At 39.1% G+C, this 14,301-nt stretch overlaps 1 protein-coding gene and 1 long non-coding RNA gene across 2 annotated transcripts in view; one reads left to right on the top strand and one right to left on the bottom strand.

Moving 5' to 3' along the window:
* Positions 1-14,301, top strand: part of DOK6 (docking protein 6) — a 409,710-nt gene that overhangs the window by 354,692 nt on the left and 40,717 nt on the right. The window lies entirely within an intron of this gene.
* LOC307197411 overlaps positions 3,565-14,301 on the bottom strand; it is a 50,891-nt gene continuing 40,154 nt past the window's right edge. The window contains exons 2-3 of the long non-coding RNA XR_013831400.1: positions 4,283-4,473; positions 3,565-3,835 (exon numbers count right to left, since the gene is read on the bottom strand). This is a non-coding gene — a long non-coding RNA (uncharacterized lncRNA). The remainder of the gene's footprint in view (positions 3,836-4,282; positions 4,474-14,301) is intronic.

The raw sequence follows: 14,301 nt of genomic DNA, 5'->3' as shown, positions 1-14,301 counted from the left end.
TAACCCTAAGTTGGTTTTTTTTTAATTGAGTCATACTATTGTTTCATTCTCTTTAGAATTTTTTAAAATTTATTTATTGTATTTTATTTTTGGCTGCAGTGGATCCTTGTTACTGCCCTTGGGGCTTTCTGTATTTGCAGTGAGCGGGGGCTACTCTTCGTTGCTGTGCGCGGGCTCATTGCAGTGGCTTCTCTTGTGGCGGAGCACGGGCCCCAGGCGCACGGGCCTTGGTAGTTGTGGCGCGAGGGCTCAGTAGTTGTGGCTCATGGGCTTAGTTGCTCCGCAGCATGTGGGGTCCTCCCGGACCAGGGCTCGAACCCGTGTCCCCTTCGTTGGCAGGTGGACTCTTAACCACTGTGCCACCAGGGAAGCCCCAAACCCTACGTTTTTAATGCAAGAAAAAAAAATGTCAGGCAAAATGTGAGGGTTAAGTCTTCAGTTGTTTTTTTCTTTCCATCTGTGAGTATAAACAAGACATTGCCCCCTAAAGAGATGAACCCCTTCTCTCAAGCCTTACATCACTCAGTCCATGTAGCCCAAGGGAAACGGGACACTGTTTTTCAGTCCGTGGAGTTGCAAAATTCCTGAATGACTTTATTCAGCTCAGTGTAGAAGAGGTGTCCACAGCCCACCCTCCCACCCAAGGTCAATTCTTGCTGATTCATCACCCTGACTCCTGAGTAACCTGAGAACTTCCCTCTACCAGGCCCCAACCTCTCTCCTCAGGTAGACCAGGTTTGCTTGAGCCCATTACTACTAAGCTGATTTTATCATGGCTGGACCAGAGATGAAAGCCAAGATGCAGACTGTTAATTAAGTTCTCCTGACATAGCACAATGAAAAATCTTAAGGTAACTCAGTGTGAAATGTCAACAGTCAGCCATTTAATCATTGTCTATTAGACGCATAAAAGTAGTTACTAAAAGGCCCAGAGTGTCCATATATTATATTGGATTAGTATAATCTAACAATGACCTTATTCAAACAAATCGCTTCACTCTCTTTAATTCAAACCTGAAATTGAAATTTCAGTTTCAGAAAACTGAAGTCTGGAAGAAAAATATTAATATAAGTGAACTTTTTTCCCTCTCAAGGTTCTTCTATGTAGTTTATAGTTTGTGAAGTGTAGCTTAACACAATTAATTAAACCTGGAACTTGGTCTCTGTACTTGATTTTTCTCCATCAAGCTTCCCCATGCAATTTTCTAAATATAATAGGTAACATGTAGTTCTATATGGATCAAACTTTTACGGAAAAAATATATTCCTTTTGATTCAGTAGGGAATAAATATGGTACATAACATTAGCTCAGGGAAAGGTTAATACAACCATGACAGAAGGTCAGCTGTCATCACGTATTTATGTGCATGTGCACACACACGTACACACACATACATGTACACACACAGGACCATTTGGCTCACTGGTGTCTCACCGTATATCACTTCCCTTGAAATGTGCCTATTAAGCTACACTTCACAAACGATAAACTACATAGAAGAACGTTGAGAGGAGAAAATTCACTTACATTTTTCTTCCTGACTTCTGTTTTTTTAACCTCATCTCTACCTCTGGCTCTTCAACTAAATGTACCCAATCCCTAGTTCTAGGTTTAAAAATTGTATTTCATACATCTTCCCCTTTATTTTTTTTTTTGTCTGCCAGAGAGCATCACATCTGGAGACTTGATAATGATTGGAGAATAAGAAAAGATGAGAAACATCAGAAATTAGCATCATTAAAATTATACTGCAGAGTTAATGTAGATTTAAGCCAGATGTGGCCTTCAGTGAAGTTCTGGCACTTACACCCCGCCCTGTGAATAACAGATGCTAACTCAATGTTTGCTTCTTCAGACTTCAAACAGCCAGTATTTTAAAACTGAGGAGCATGGTTACATGAGAGAAATTTATGTTAAGAATTTAAAACATGTACTTATGTTTTAACGTCTGTATTTTAACACAGGAAGAATAGTATAGTTTGGGCATGTTCCTAGAAATTTTTGTTTGGCATTGCTATGTTGCATTGGTTTGGTAGGGAATTTAGAACCTCCATTTTATTAATATGTCTAAATATTCGTAATGCAAAAAAGAAATTCAATGCCAAACTTTAACTGACATAATATGTCTTTTACGTATATATTCAAAGATAAAAGGTATGTGACTTTAGAACAGAATGTTCTCACATCACAACTCTGTGAGAGAAATTATACTTCTTATCCTTCCATCCGTCAGAAAATCCCATTCTTCCAAATGAATTTGGGAAGTTGCCTCTCTGTTGTATATTTGAGGAATAGTCATTGTCTATGGCCCTGGAGTATTTTAGAATTCTGTATGTGCTCAAAAAAGAGGTTGGCTTAGAAACACCTCGTGCTTGTGTTGGGCTGAAGATCTGCAAGCCTTATAGTTGCCCAGACTTGAGACCAAAGACAGAGCCTGGAGACAGTGACAGAGACATCAGTTGTTTGCTGGACAGGAGGCCTCACACAAAGGGTCCTGGAGTGGCACCCCACCTGTGCGGCACTGTAATCTTAGACTTTCCTTTAACAATAGTAATGGTGTTTCATATTCTGCCCTTTCCTATCCTTACAGCATTTTCTCCCTCCGTAAATCTCATGCCAGGGATGTAACTGTCCCAAGTGGGAATGCACTTTCCCATTTTTACTCTCTTTTTTAATATTGGGTTGGCCAAAAAGTTCATTCGGGTTTTGCCATATCCTATGGAGAAACCTGAGCCAATGTTGTGGCCAACCCTGTACTGTCACTTCCATCCAGCGTCCTTTCCACGTCTGTCTGTACTAGTGTCTTTGTTATGTGTACTTTGAGGTCCAGATAAAAGTGAATTAATCGTATCTTTCTCCAAATAGACCCCTACGTGCTCACTAGGTTGTCAAAGTAGAAAACACCTTCACTTTCCCTGGTACCTACCCAGCAGAGTGCCTTACAAAGGGCTTTCGGGCTGATCTTATCTATACGAAAAGCAGTATGTTTCTGGCAAGAAATTCCCATGTTGTCGTGCTGCTATTCATTAAATTCTTGTAATTGTGTTGCCTTATGATGATAGAAGTTTTGCCATGGAGAGAAGATGCAGCCCAAGTTATTTTGGCTCTAATTTGTAAGATAAAAATTAAAAATACAGTTGACCCTTGAACAACACAGGGGTTGGGGCACCACCCCTCTACGCAGTTGAAAATCCACGTATAACTTATAGTCAGTCTTCTGTATCCGCGGTTCTGCACCCAAGGATTCAACTAACCCTGGTAATTCTATTGAAAACTCCTAAGTGGACACACACACTTGTTCAACATTGTGTAGTTCAAGGGTCAGCTGTATTCTCAGCTCTTAGAAGTGAAAGGTGATTTGGCAGTGGCCCCCTCTCCCTCTCCTGTCCCCCTCCCCCCTCTTCCCCAACTTCTCCCTCCCCATCCCTTTCCCTGTTTCCCCCCTTGCCCTCTCCTCCTCCCTCTATCCCTGCCCCCCATCCCTCTCCCTCCCTCTTGATGCTAAAAACTCAGCCTCTGCGCACAGACGCCGAATCGAATCTCAGAGACAGAGTTTTGGGTGAAGTGGAAAAGAATAGTTTTATTGCTTTGCCAGGCAAAGGGGGCCACAGCGGGCTTGTGCCCCTAAAAATCTGTGTGTCCCAACCAGGGGGATTTGGTGAGGAGTTTGACAGCAATCCCTTCAAGGGGGGGGGGTTGCTGATTAGATTAGGGTGTGTGCAGGGCCTGCAGTCCTTTAATCTGGTCTCAGGTAATCTGATGAGTTTCTGTGGTTCCTTTAATCTGGCCTCAGGTGGTGTTATCAATCGAAGGGCTTCTCTGGTTCCTTTAATCTGGAATGGAGAATGCTGACATCATCCATCTGTTGGGGGTTTTAGGTCCGTACAGGGCTTGAAGATATTGTTCTGTGTATCCTTGAGGGGGAACCAGGACCTGCCCCAGGGCTGAACTATTGTTTCTTGACTGTTCCTCCCTTGTCTCTGCATCCCCTCCCTTCCCTGATTAGCAACTGTTCACATATGCCCTTTGGAACTCAGGGAAGGTCATAGAGGCTGGAGGCTGTTCCCTACAAACAAGAAATGGGGGACACGGAAAGGCTTCTGTGCCCAGGAGCCCCACAGAGTCCTGCTCGGTTTCCCTCCCCCCCTCTCTGTCTCTCCCTCCCTCTCCCCCCTCACTGTCCTACTCTTTCCCTCTCCCCATCGCTCCCTCTCTCCCTCTGTGTGTGTGTGTGTGTCTGTGTGTGTGTGTGTTTGACCTGCCATTGTACCACAATTCACCTGACTTCATATTAGGAGGCTCTTCCTTGGTTTTCTTCTCGGTAAATGATGCTAGTGGGCTGGTAACTCCTGCAGTGTCCTTTAAACCTGAACTTCACCTTTTCTGTCTTGGGAATCTACATTTGACATATTTTTCATATTTTCACATTTTTGTAGAAAATAATCTGAATTCGGTGGCAGCATCCTGTTTACTGGGGAAAAAAATAGCTTATTTTAATCTGAATTGTACAAATGGTTGTATAATTGTATAAATAATAGGACATGAAAATGTGGACCCACCTTTACATTTAAAATAAAAAATACATATAACATAATTTCTGAAATACATATATTTTATTAATATTGGTATGTATTATAATTGTATTTAAATATATAACATTTCTAAAATTATAATTAGGAATGAAGGTTATGTGTCAGTAATATAGAATAAAAAATGTTGGCAGACACAGTCTGTTTACATACAGCACAGAACATTAAACCATATCTCCTGTTATGTATCAGAGTTTATTATAAGACTGATCCATGGTCAGGGAAAGTTATAAAATAGAGCCAAGATTTCCACTGAAAACCAAGCAGTCATGTTTTGTGTTTCTGAAAGCATAAAAGGATGAGAAAAGCTCTGTGTTTCGGGTCAGTTTGTTTTTCAGGCGCCACAAAGATATGGCTATTGGTCTGTCTACTGTAGAGCCACATGTGGTAACTATGGGATTTTTTTTTTACATCTTTATTGGAGTATAATTGCTTTACAATGGTGTGTTAGTTTCTGCTTTATAACAAAGTGAATCAATTATACATATGTTCCCATATCTCTTCCCTCTTGCGTCTCCCTCCCTCCCACCCTCCTTATCCCACCCCTCTAGGTGGTCACAAAGCACCGAGCTGATCTCCCTGTGCTATGCAGCTGCTTCCCACTAGCTATCTACCTTACGTTTGGTGGTGTATATATGTCCATGCCACTCTCACTTCATCCCAGTTTCCCTTTCCCCCTCCCCGTTTTCTCTTTCTGACTTACTTCACTCTGTCTGACAGACTCTAGGTCCATCCACCTCACTACAAATAACTCAGTTTTGTTTCTTTTAATGGCTGAGTAATTGTATGTATGTGCCACATCTTCTTTATCCATTCATCTGTCAATGGACACTTAGGTGGCTTCCATGTCCTGGCTATCGTAAATAGAGCTGCAGTGAACATTGTGGTACATGAATCTTTTTGAATTAATTTAGCCAAGTGAGGTTTCCATGGATTTCTCTGTTCATGTGACAGATGGCCGTCTGTTGGAAATATTATGGTGTGCACTGTGTCTTTGCTGTACCTGCAAACACTTTCAGCTAACGGGAGAAAATACTTTGAGAATAGTTTCTGAATTCCAACTGATCATTTGCTTGTCCTCTTCAGAATGTTCAGAGCAGGATGTCAGAAGATTTTCCTTAACTTACATAATGTGCACTATTAAATGGGAGAATGTTTTCTTTAGTGCTATGAAAATAAGATGTGTTTTCCAAAGGAGGAGTATAGTCTTACTGGGTAAGCTTGACTGTTGACATTTTCTCCTGTGACATTGCCTAGATTTCTTGAAGAAAATATACCCTTGGTTATGTAAGCCATCACCCACCCTCTGTTCACAGGTCATACTTTTACTGGGAAAATTATCCCTGGCTTGAAATAAACTAGCTCTAGTGTTATCATCACTGTTAATCAGAGATAATGTTTTGTGTGATAAGAAATAAATGTTATTGATGTTATTATTTACTTATCACCTAAACATATGATTATTCAGAGAAAGTAAAACTACAATATAGGTAAAATTTATGAAAAATACTCCATTACCACTGTAACTGAATAGATATTTTTGTATTCTACAAATAAATGACTCCATTACAGATGGAGAAGCTAGGCTAAAAAGTGCACTAGGATAGTTTCCTATATAGTTCTTAAATTTACTATTGTAATAATGGTCCTTGTTTGATTAAAACATTCAAAACAAAAAAAGTGCACTTAACGTGGTAATACATGGGATTATATATTAATAATAATGGTCACTTCAATTGAACTTTACAGATAAATGTGATTGAAATCATCCTGTCAATTTATACAAATAAAATAGTTTGGAACATAAATTTCTATAATGGTGACATTGCCTCTGTCAAAAGCAAACTTATCAAAGTAAAAATGACCTTTTTTCATCTAAGTGACTGCCTTGACGTGGTATTTACCTTTGAAAGAAAACTTTGTTATAAATAATTAAAATTACATATTTTCTAACCGGAGAGAGAGGTTTCATTAGAGAAAAAGAGTTCTTTCCAGAATTGGGCAGTCTGTTATTCACATTTGTGATATGGAAGTCGCTTAGGATGAATAAGAGATCAGAAAGAATAATATAGCAGTTTTATTATGGTCCAGAGTTAATAAAGCATCTTAATTACTATGGGAAAAAAGGAGGTATTACAGAGAGAATAAATGCACCTAGAGACTACAGAAAGAATAGACATTTTGAACAAGTGAGCTCCTCTTTTCCTGTCAATGGCTAGAGAATTTTTTTAAATCTAGAGCTATCTGGAAATTTCATGTGTTCTAAGATTTTCTAAAGCTTCATCCATCTCCCTGAAGAAAGTATCTTAGAAGCTAGCTGTACCAGGATGAAAGATCAAGTTGTGTTTCATTTAACCATTTCTGTTTTAAAAAACACATCACAATAGGTCATAAATAATTTAAAAAACAAGCTTGTTACTCATTCCCACTCTCCTTAAGAGTACATTAGCGTCTTCATGTTTGTAAATTTTCCCATTTTCATTACCTTATTGATACCTAATTTCATTACATTGTGTTAAAAGATACTTGGGATGATTTCAATCATTAAAATCTGTAAACTTTGATACTTTGCAGACATTTATTCATATAAAAACCACATATATACAAAGTTGAACCATGTGATCACCATTTTTTAAATACTTTAAACTTTTATTTGCGTGATCACCATTTTTGTAGCCCAAAAGCAATTTCATATGAATCAACCTAATTAGAAAACTACATAGATCATAACGTATGACTTGTTGATTTTCTCAAACTGAAAATACCTTTGTAACCAGCAGCAAGATCAATATACTTTTCTTTTGTCGTAATGATGTATATTAAAATAGGGGAGGTACAGCATCTTTCCTTTGACAACGTATTAGCTTTATTCATAACCTTTAAATATTTAGAGAGGTCGGCTGTGGGCCTCCATTCATGTTCTTGCCCTGGTCCACCTCTGGAGGTGAGAGAGACCGTGGAATCGATGTGCAGAGACGAAGATGCACAGGGGGCCTCGCAGGTTTTACTTCTGCCTGGGGTCACAGCCTTGTGCTGCCTGTTGTCCGAAATCAATTGTTTTATATAGTGTGTCTACTTTTTATAGTTGTTTATAATCAAGAAGTAAATTTCGCCCATTCCTCCATCATTGCCGGTAGTGGGAACCTGGGCTATGCTACTCACTGACCTCCAGCTGAAAAGTGGTTCCAGTATCATTCAGGACCTGTTCTCAAACTCTTCTGCAGAAGGCGGCCACATGAGCAGAGGTGAGGGAATCTGGGTGCCTACAGGCTCTGGGGGAAAACCCAAATCAGCCCAGTAAAAGAGCAAAGTATCTCTAAAGTCTTACCTTTAAACATTATAATCTCTATTCACCTCCCTTTTCAATCCATGTGCATTTTAGCTTAAATACGTTCAGCCTCAGAGCTAAACTTGCTTCTGAGGGTATCCATACCCTGGTTCTCGTTTACTTATTGCATTAACAGATGCTTAGCATCCAAAGGAGTGTTTCTGAAGAAGCTGCCGCGTCACCAGGCACCTCTAGGATATCTTGAAATCCTCCCGTGGCACAGCCCTCCTGGCCCCACTAAAGGGACATGGGTTAAATGGGAGAGGACCCTTGTCTGGACCCCTCAAATCTCAAAACATCAGTACTTTGTCTTGTACTTCTATTTTCTCCACTCCAAAATGCTAACGAGTTTCGGAGTAACTGAAGGTAATCTGGGTCTCTCCTGAATTGAAACGAGTGCCGTGGAATTCTCTTCCCAAAGCCATTTAAACAAACCACCACCAAGGGAGCAGAACCACGCACGACCAGTGTATGCGCCAGTATCAGCAGGAATGTAGACGTCTCCCAGGCCCTTCTCTCACTCACCCAAACAACCGCATAGTTCAGAAACACAGAGTAATGACTGATGATGGCCTGTGGAGGGTGGACACAACTTACAAGCACAAATGGGCTCCTTGTAATGAGAAATCAGAGGCCTCAGTTCCACTTACATAGTGTAGAGGAACAGAGGAGTAGAATGGAAATTTCCAATGTTCTGCAAATAGCAAATGAAGGAGTAGGTAGAAATGCCAACATTAAAGTAATGTTGAGCATATGATCCATTTAAACTTGGCACTGAAACAGTGAATAAAGCTGTCCAAGGGGTCCTAGCTGATCATTTGGAACACTGGCAAAAGGGGTTGGCATAAAATTCCACGCCATGCGCAGTCAGAATGTATACATTGTGATCATAATGCCTCCTCAGGGTACCCGTGTCGGTAACGGAGCCGCTGCCAGGTGATGAAGGTGGACTACTTGATCGGAAATAGCAATCTCATTTACTTCGGTAGTATGTCCCGATTTGTAAATTAGGAGTGTAAAAAATTGCTTTTGCTTCCCTGTGAAGGCTATCTCATGAAATAACGGAAATGTTTTCCTAAGGATAACTGAAGTCTAGAAATAATGTGACTCATTATAATACACTAGAGTCCCTCACTTCACCTCACTTTAACCAGGTTGGCATGCCCACTAAACATCTCCTTAAAACAGGAAGTAGCAACATTTGATGTAGTTCTTAAAGGTAAATAATGTTTTGCTATTTTAAAAAAATCTGCCAAATAAAACCCAAGCCCATATATTTTGTTTACAAACACAATCATAAAAGTCCAAGTGAATGTGACAGTTGTGAAAAATTAAGGCAGTACAGCTTTCACCCTCCTGATTCTGAATCCCTTCATTCACTCAAGTAATTATATAGTATTTATCAATAGGATTTATGTAAATTATTAAATGTTTGTCAAATAATACATTATAATACATTTATACTTATTATATATATATAATCTGGTTTTATAAGTAAACCATGTAATCTTATAGGACCTATCTTTTAGTTTTCTTTTGTTCCATTTTAATTTTTCCATTCTAAAAATGCTTACATTACATTGGTATAGCTCCCTAAGTTTTCATAAAACACACTCTAAACAGTGGATGTGTGACCATTATATTTGGTCAGGTGTGTGTGTGTGTGCATGTGTGTGTATGTGTGTGATGTGATTAAAAGTTTTAAGAAACTAAATTATTATCTCTTATCTTGTAATGACTGAAGATAAACCATCAATTTTAACTGTACACCTGTTTTCATTTTATTTATTTTAGTTTTTAAATTTTTTATATGAGATACATAATGAAGATATAACATTGTAAAAGTTTAAGGTGTGTGTATTGATTTGATACACATTATATTGAGAAATGATCATCACCATAGCATTGGCTAACACCCTCATCTTACATAATTACCCTTTTTTAAAAAAAAAGATCTTTATTGGAATATACTTGCTTCACAATACTGTGTTAGTTTCTGTTGTACAACAAAGTGAATCAGTCATAGGCATACATATGTCCCCATATCCCCTCCCTCTTGAGCCTCCGTCCCACCCTCCCTATCCCACGCCTCTAGCTCATCACAAAGCACTGAGCTGATCCCCCTGTGCTATGCTGCTGCTTCCCACTAGCTAACTATTTTACATTCAGTAGTGTATATATGTCAGTGCTACTCTCACTTCGCCCCAGCTTCCCCCTCCCCCATCCCGTGTCCTCAAGTCCATTCTCTATATCTACGTCTTTATTCCTGCCCCGTCACTAGGTTCATCAGTATTTTTTTTCCTTTTAGATTCCATATATATGTGTTCACATACGGTGTTTGTTTTTCTCTCTCTGACTTCACTCAGTATGACAGACTAGGTCCATAAGACTACAAATAACTCAATTTAGTTTCTTTTTATGGCTGAGTAATATTCCATTGTATATACGTGCCACATCTTCTTTATCCATTCATCTGTCGATAGACACATAGGTTGCTTCCACGTCCTGGCTATGGTAAATAGTGCTGCAGTGAACATTGTGGCACAGGTCTCTTGTTGATTTATGGTTTTCTCAGGGTATATGCCCAGTAGTGGGATTGCTGGGTCATATGGCAGTTCTATTTTTAATTTTTTAAGGAACCTCCGTACTGTTCTCTATGGTGGTTGTACCAATTTACATCCCCACCAACAGTGCAGGAGGCTTCCTTTTTCACCACACCCTGGCCATTCTGACCAGTGTGAGGTGAAACCTCATTGTAGTTTTGATTTGCATTTCTCTAATAATTAGTGACGTTGAGCAGCTTTTCATGTGCTTCTTGGCCATCTGTATGTCTTCTTCTTTAGTGAAATGTCTATTTAAGACTTCTGCCCATTTTTTAATTGAACTGTTTTTTTGATATTGAGCTCTATGAGCTGTTTGTATATTTTGGAGATTAATCCTTTGTCCACTGTTTCATTTGAAAATATTTTCTCCCATTCTGAGGGTTCTCTTTTCCATCTTGTTTATAGTTTGCTGTACAAAAACTTTTAAGTTTCATTAGGTCCCATTTGTTTATTTTTGTTTTTATTTCCATTTCTCTAGGAGGGGGTCAAAAAGGATCTTGCTGTGATTTATGTCATAGAGTGTTCTGCCTATGTTTTCCTCTAAGAGTTCTCACATTTAGGTCTTTAATCCATTTGGAGTTTATTTTTGTGTATGGTGTTAGGGTGTGTTCTAATTTCATTCTTTTATATGTAGCTGTCCAGTTTTCCCAGCACTACTTATTGAAGAGGCTGTCTCTTCTCCATTGTATGTTCTTGACTCCTTTGTTGTAAAATAGGTGACCATATGTGCGTGGGTTTATCTCTGGGCTTTCTATCCTGTTCCACTGATCTATATTTCTGTTTTTGTGCCAGTACCATACTGTCTTGATTACTGTAGCTTTGTAGTATAGTCTGAAATCAGGGAGCCTGATTCCTCCAGCTCCATTTTTCTTTCTCAAGATTGCTTTGGCTATTTGGGGTCTTTTGTGTTTCCATACACAAATCAATCAATGTGATACACCATATTAACAAATTGAAGAAGAAAAACCATACAATCATCTCAATAGATGCAGAAAAAGCTTTTGAAAAAATTCAACACCCATTTACTATAAAAACTCCCCAGAAAGTGGGCGTAGAGGGAACCTACCTCAACATAATAGAGGCCATATATGACAAAGCCACAGCAAACATCATACTCAATGGTGAAAAACTGAAAGCATTTCCACTAACATCAGGAACAAGACAAGGATGTCCACCCTCGCCACTCTTATTCAACATAGTTTTAGAAGTCCTAACCGTGGCAATCAGAAGAAAAAGAAATAAAAGGAATACAAATTGGAAAAGAAGAATTAAAACTGTCACTCTTTGCAGATGACATGATACTATACATAGAGAATCCTAAAGATGCCACCAGAAAACTAGTAGAACTAATCAATGAATTTGTTAAGGTTGCAGGATACAAAATTAATGCACAGAAATGTCTGGCATTCCTATACACTAACAATGAAAAATCAGAAAGAGAAATTAAGGAAACAATTCCATTTACCATTGCAACAGAAAGAATAAAATACCTAGGAATAAACATACCTTTTATTTAAGGAGACAAAAGATCTGTATGCAGAAAACTATAAAACACTGATGAAAGATCTCAAAGATGACATAAACAACAGATGGAGAGATATACCATGTTCTTGGATTGGAAGAATCAGTATTGTGAAAATGACTATACTACCCACAGCAATCTACAGATTCAGTGCATTCCCCATCAAACTACCATTGGCATTCTTCACAGAATTAGAACAAAAAATTTTACAACTCGTATGGAAATACCCTTTCTTTTTTGCGGTAAGAACATTTAAGATCTACTCTCTTAGTAACTTGCAAGTACATAATACAGTATTGTTAGCTATAATCACCGTGCTGTACATCAGATCCCCAAAACTTATTCTTTTATAACTGAAAGTGTAACTGTGCCTGTTTTGCACTGTGGTAGAGGTGGGGTGTGCAACTGAACACACACGGATTGTCAGAGTTGCAAAAAGCATTTTTAGAAACATTTATACAAATGTACTTTGCAATATTTCTTTTGCTGAAATATGTATCAATTTACTAGTAATATCCAACCAGGTTAAATATATTAAACCTAGTTTTTTCCAAATGTAGCTACTATGGCTAACCACTAAGATTTCAGCTGGCACTACCTGAATCTCAAGTTCAAAATAAATTTTTAAACACTTTTTCTTCTTAATTTGAATATCCAGCAGGTATTCTGCCACTGAGGTCCCTACACAGCTGTGAGCACATCAGCAGAGGCTGCAGTGTGAGTCTGAAGATACTGTTTCTAAGACGCAAAGACACTGCACATCCCCTGTGACATAATAATCTGCTTATTACTGAAATGCACCACTAATTTCCCTCTGCTGCTGCAGCGGAATGACAAGCCCCATGTCCTCAGAGTTGAGCAGAGCACAGGTTACACCCCAAGCCCTCTGTTTGTTACCCATGATCAGGGATGCTCTCAAAGAAGAGGATGTCTCCTAATGCGGCTGAAGAAGCACTGAGCACCTCTGCCATTTAAACAGTTGCTGTTTCTCAGGTGTCTAGGCAGCCAGGCTCTCTCTTGTGTAAACCTGTAACCTGGATGGCTGGGACTTCCATTTCAGTCCCCAAACCTTCCACAGCCCTCCTATCTGGGCCTTCGTATTCTCTCTCCCCTCCTATTTCATTCCACATGCAGAACCAAGCTGACAGCCATGGCCTAGATCATTGAACATCTAGCCTTTAGATAACGAAGTGTCTGGAGCAGAGGACCGGGCAGCCAATGGTAGACATAAGGTGTTCACATTGTTCACATCTGTCCGTTTGTCTTTGGTGCCTTTAATTTTGTATTTTGATATTTCCAACGCTGGTGGATGCCCTATTTGGATTTGTTCATTTAAAAAACATTTACTGACATCCTACTTTCCACCTGGGCCAGGCACAGTGGATACAGAGAAGCCTCCTGCCCTGGGGGAGGGGGCACAGTGGTAGAGGAGTTGACATGCATGCAAATCTTTTTTAAAAAATAAATGTATTTATTTAAAAAGTTTTTGAGAATTACGTTATAAAATCTAGAACATGTTTATAACTGATTGTGCTATCTAGCTGAAGCACATTCTATGTAAGAATGTCTTAAATTCCTTTAAAAATATGTGGCAGATATCTAGATCTTGGTTGTCTATATTTAGCATATGTGCAGTCACACGGTGGGCTGCATCGCCTTTGTGAACCAGATCCTGGTATGTGAGGGAATCTGACCCGTCAAGAATAAAAGCACTCAATTCTTTGAGCTCTGTAATTACAACACATTACTGCTCATTTAGGTTTTGTTGTCCTTGATCATCTGGTAAATAATCCTTCTGGGAAATAATTTTAAAATGATGCAAATTATAGAAAAACTAGAATGGTCTCCATTGAAAATTAGTATGTTCTGTTTAAAGAAGAGATGGTTGTCTTGTGGTTACTGGGCTCCTGCCCACTTTTCATATCAGTTTGGTTCCATCTTCATGTCTAGCTCCCCAAACGTGGCCAGTACTATTCAATAGCATATAGCTTTATCAGATATCCAATATGTTTTCGCTTGGCTTCTGCAAAAGTATCTATTTTCTGTGGTGTTCCGGAGTAAGCATTATCTCCCTAGCAGAGGTACGCGTCGTTAGGCAAAGGAGAAAGTTATTCTCTGGAAAGTGAATGCCTATTTTCAGATCCACCAAAATATGCTTTTTTCCCCATCACTTTGATTTTTCAGCTTTAAAAACCAGTGATACCAAGGAGGTACTACCGTGGCTTAAGATTACTGGCAGTAGAAGTAGTGACAACAC

This window comes from Stenella coeruleoalba, assembly GCF_951394435.1.
Source record: "Stenella coeruleoalba genome assembly, chromosome: 14".
Classification (NCBI taxonomy): Eukaryota; Metazoa; Chordata; class Mammalia; order Artiodactyla; family Delphinidae; genus Stenella; species Stenella coeruleoalba.
Note: the sequence above shows the minus strand (reverse complement) of the source record. Positions and strands in the feature narration are given on the sequence as shown.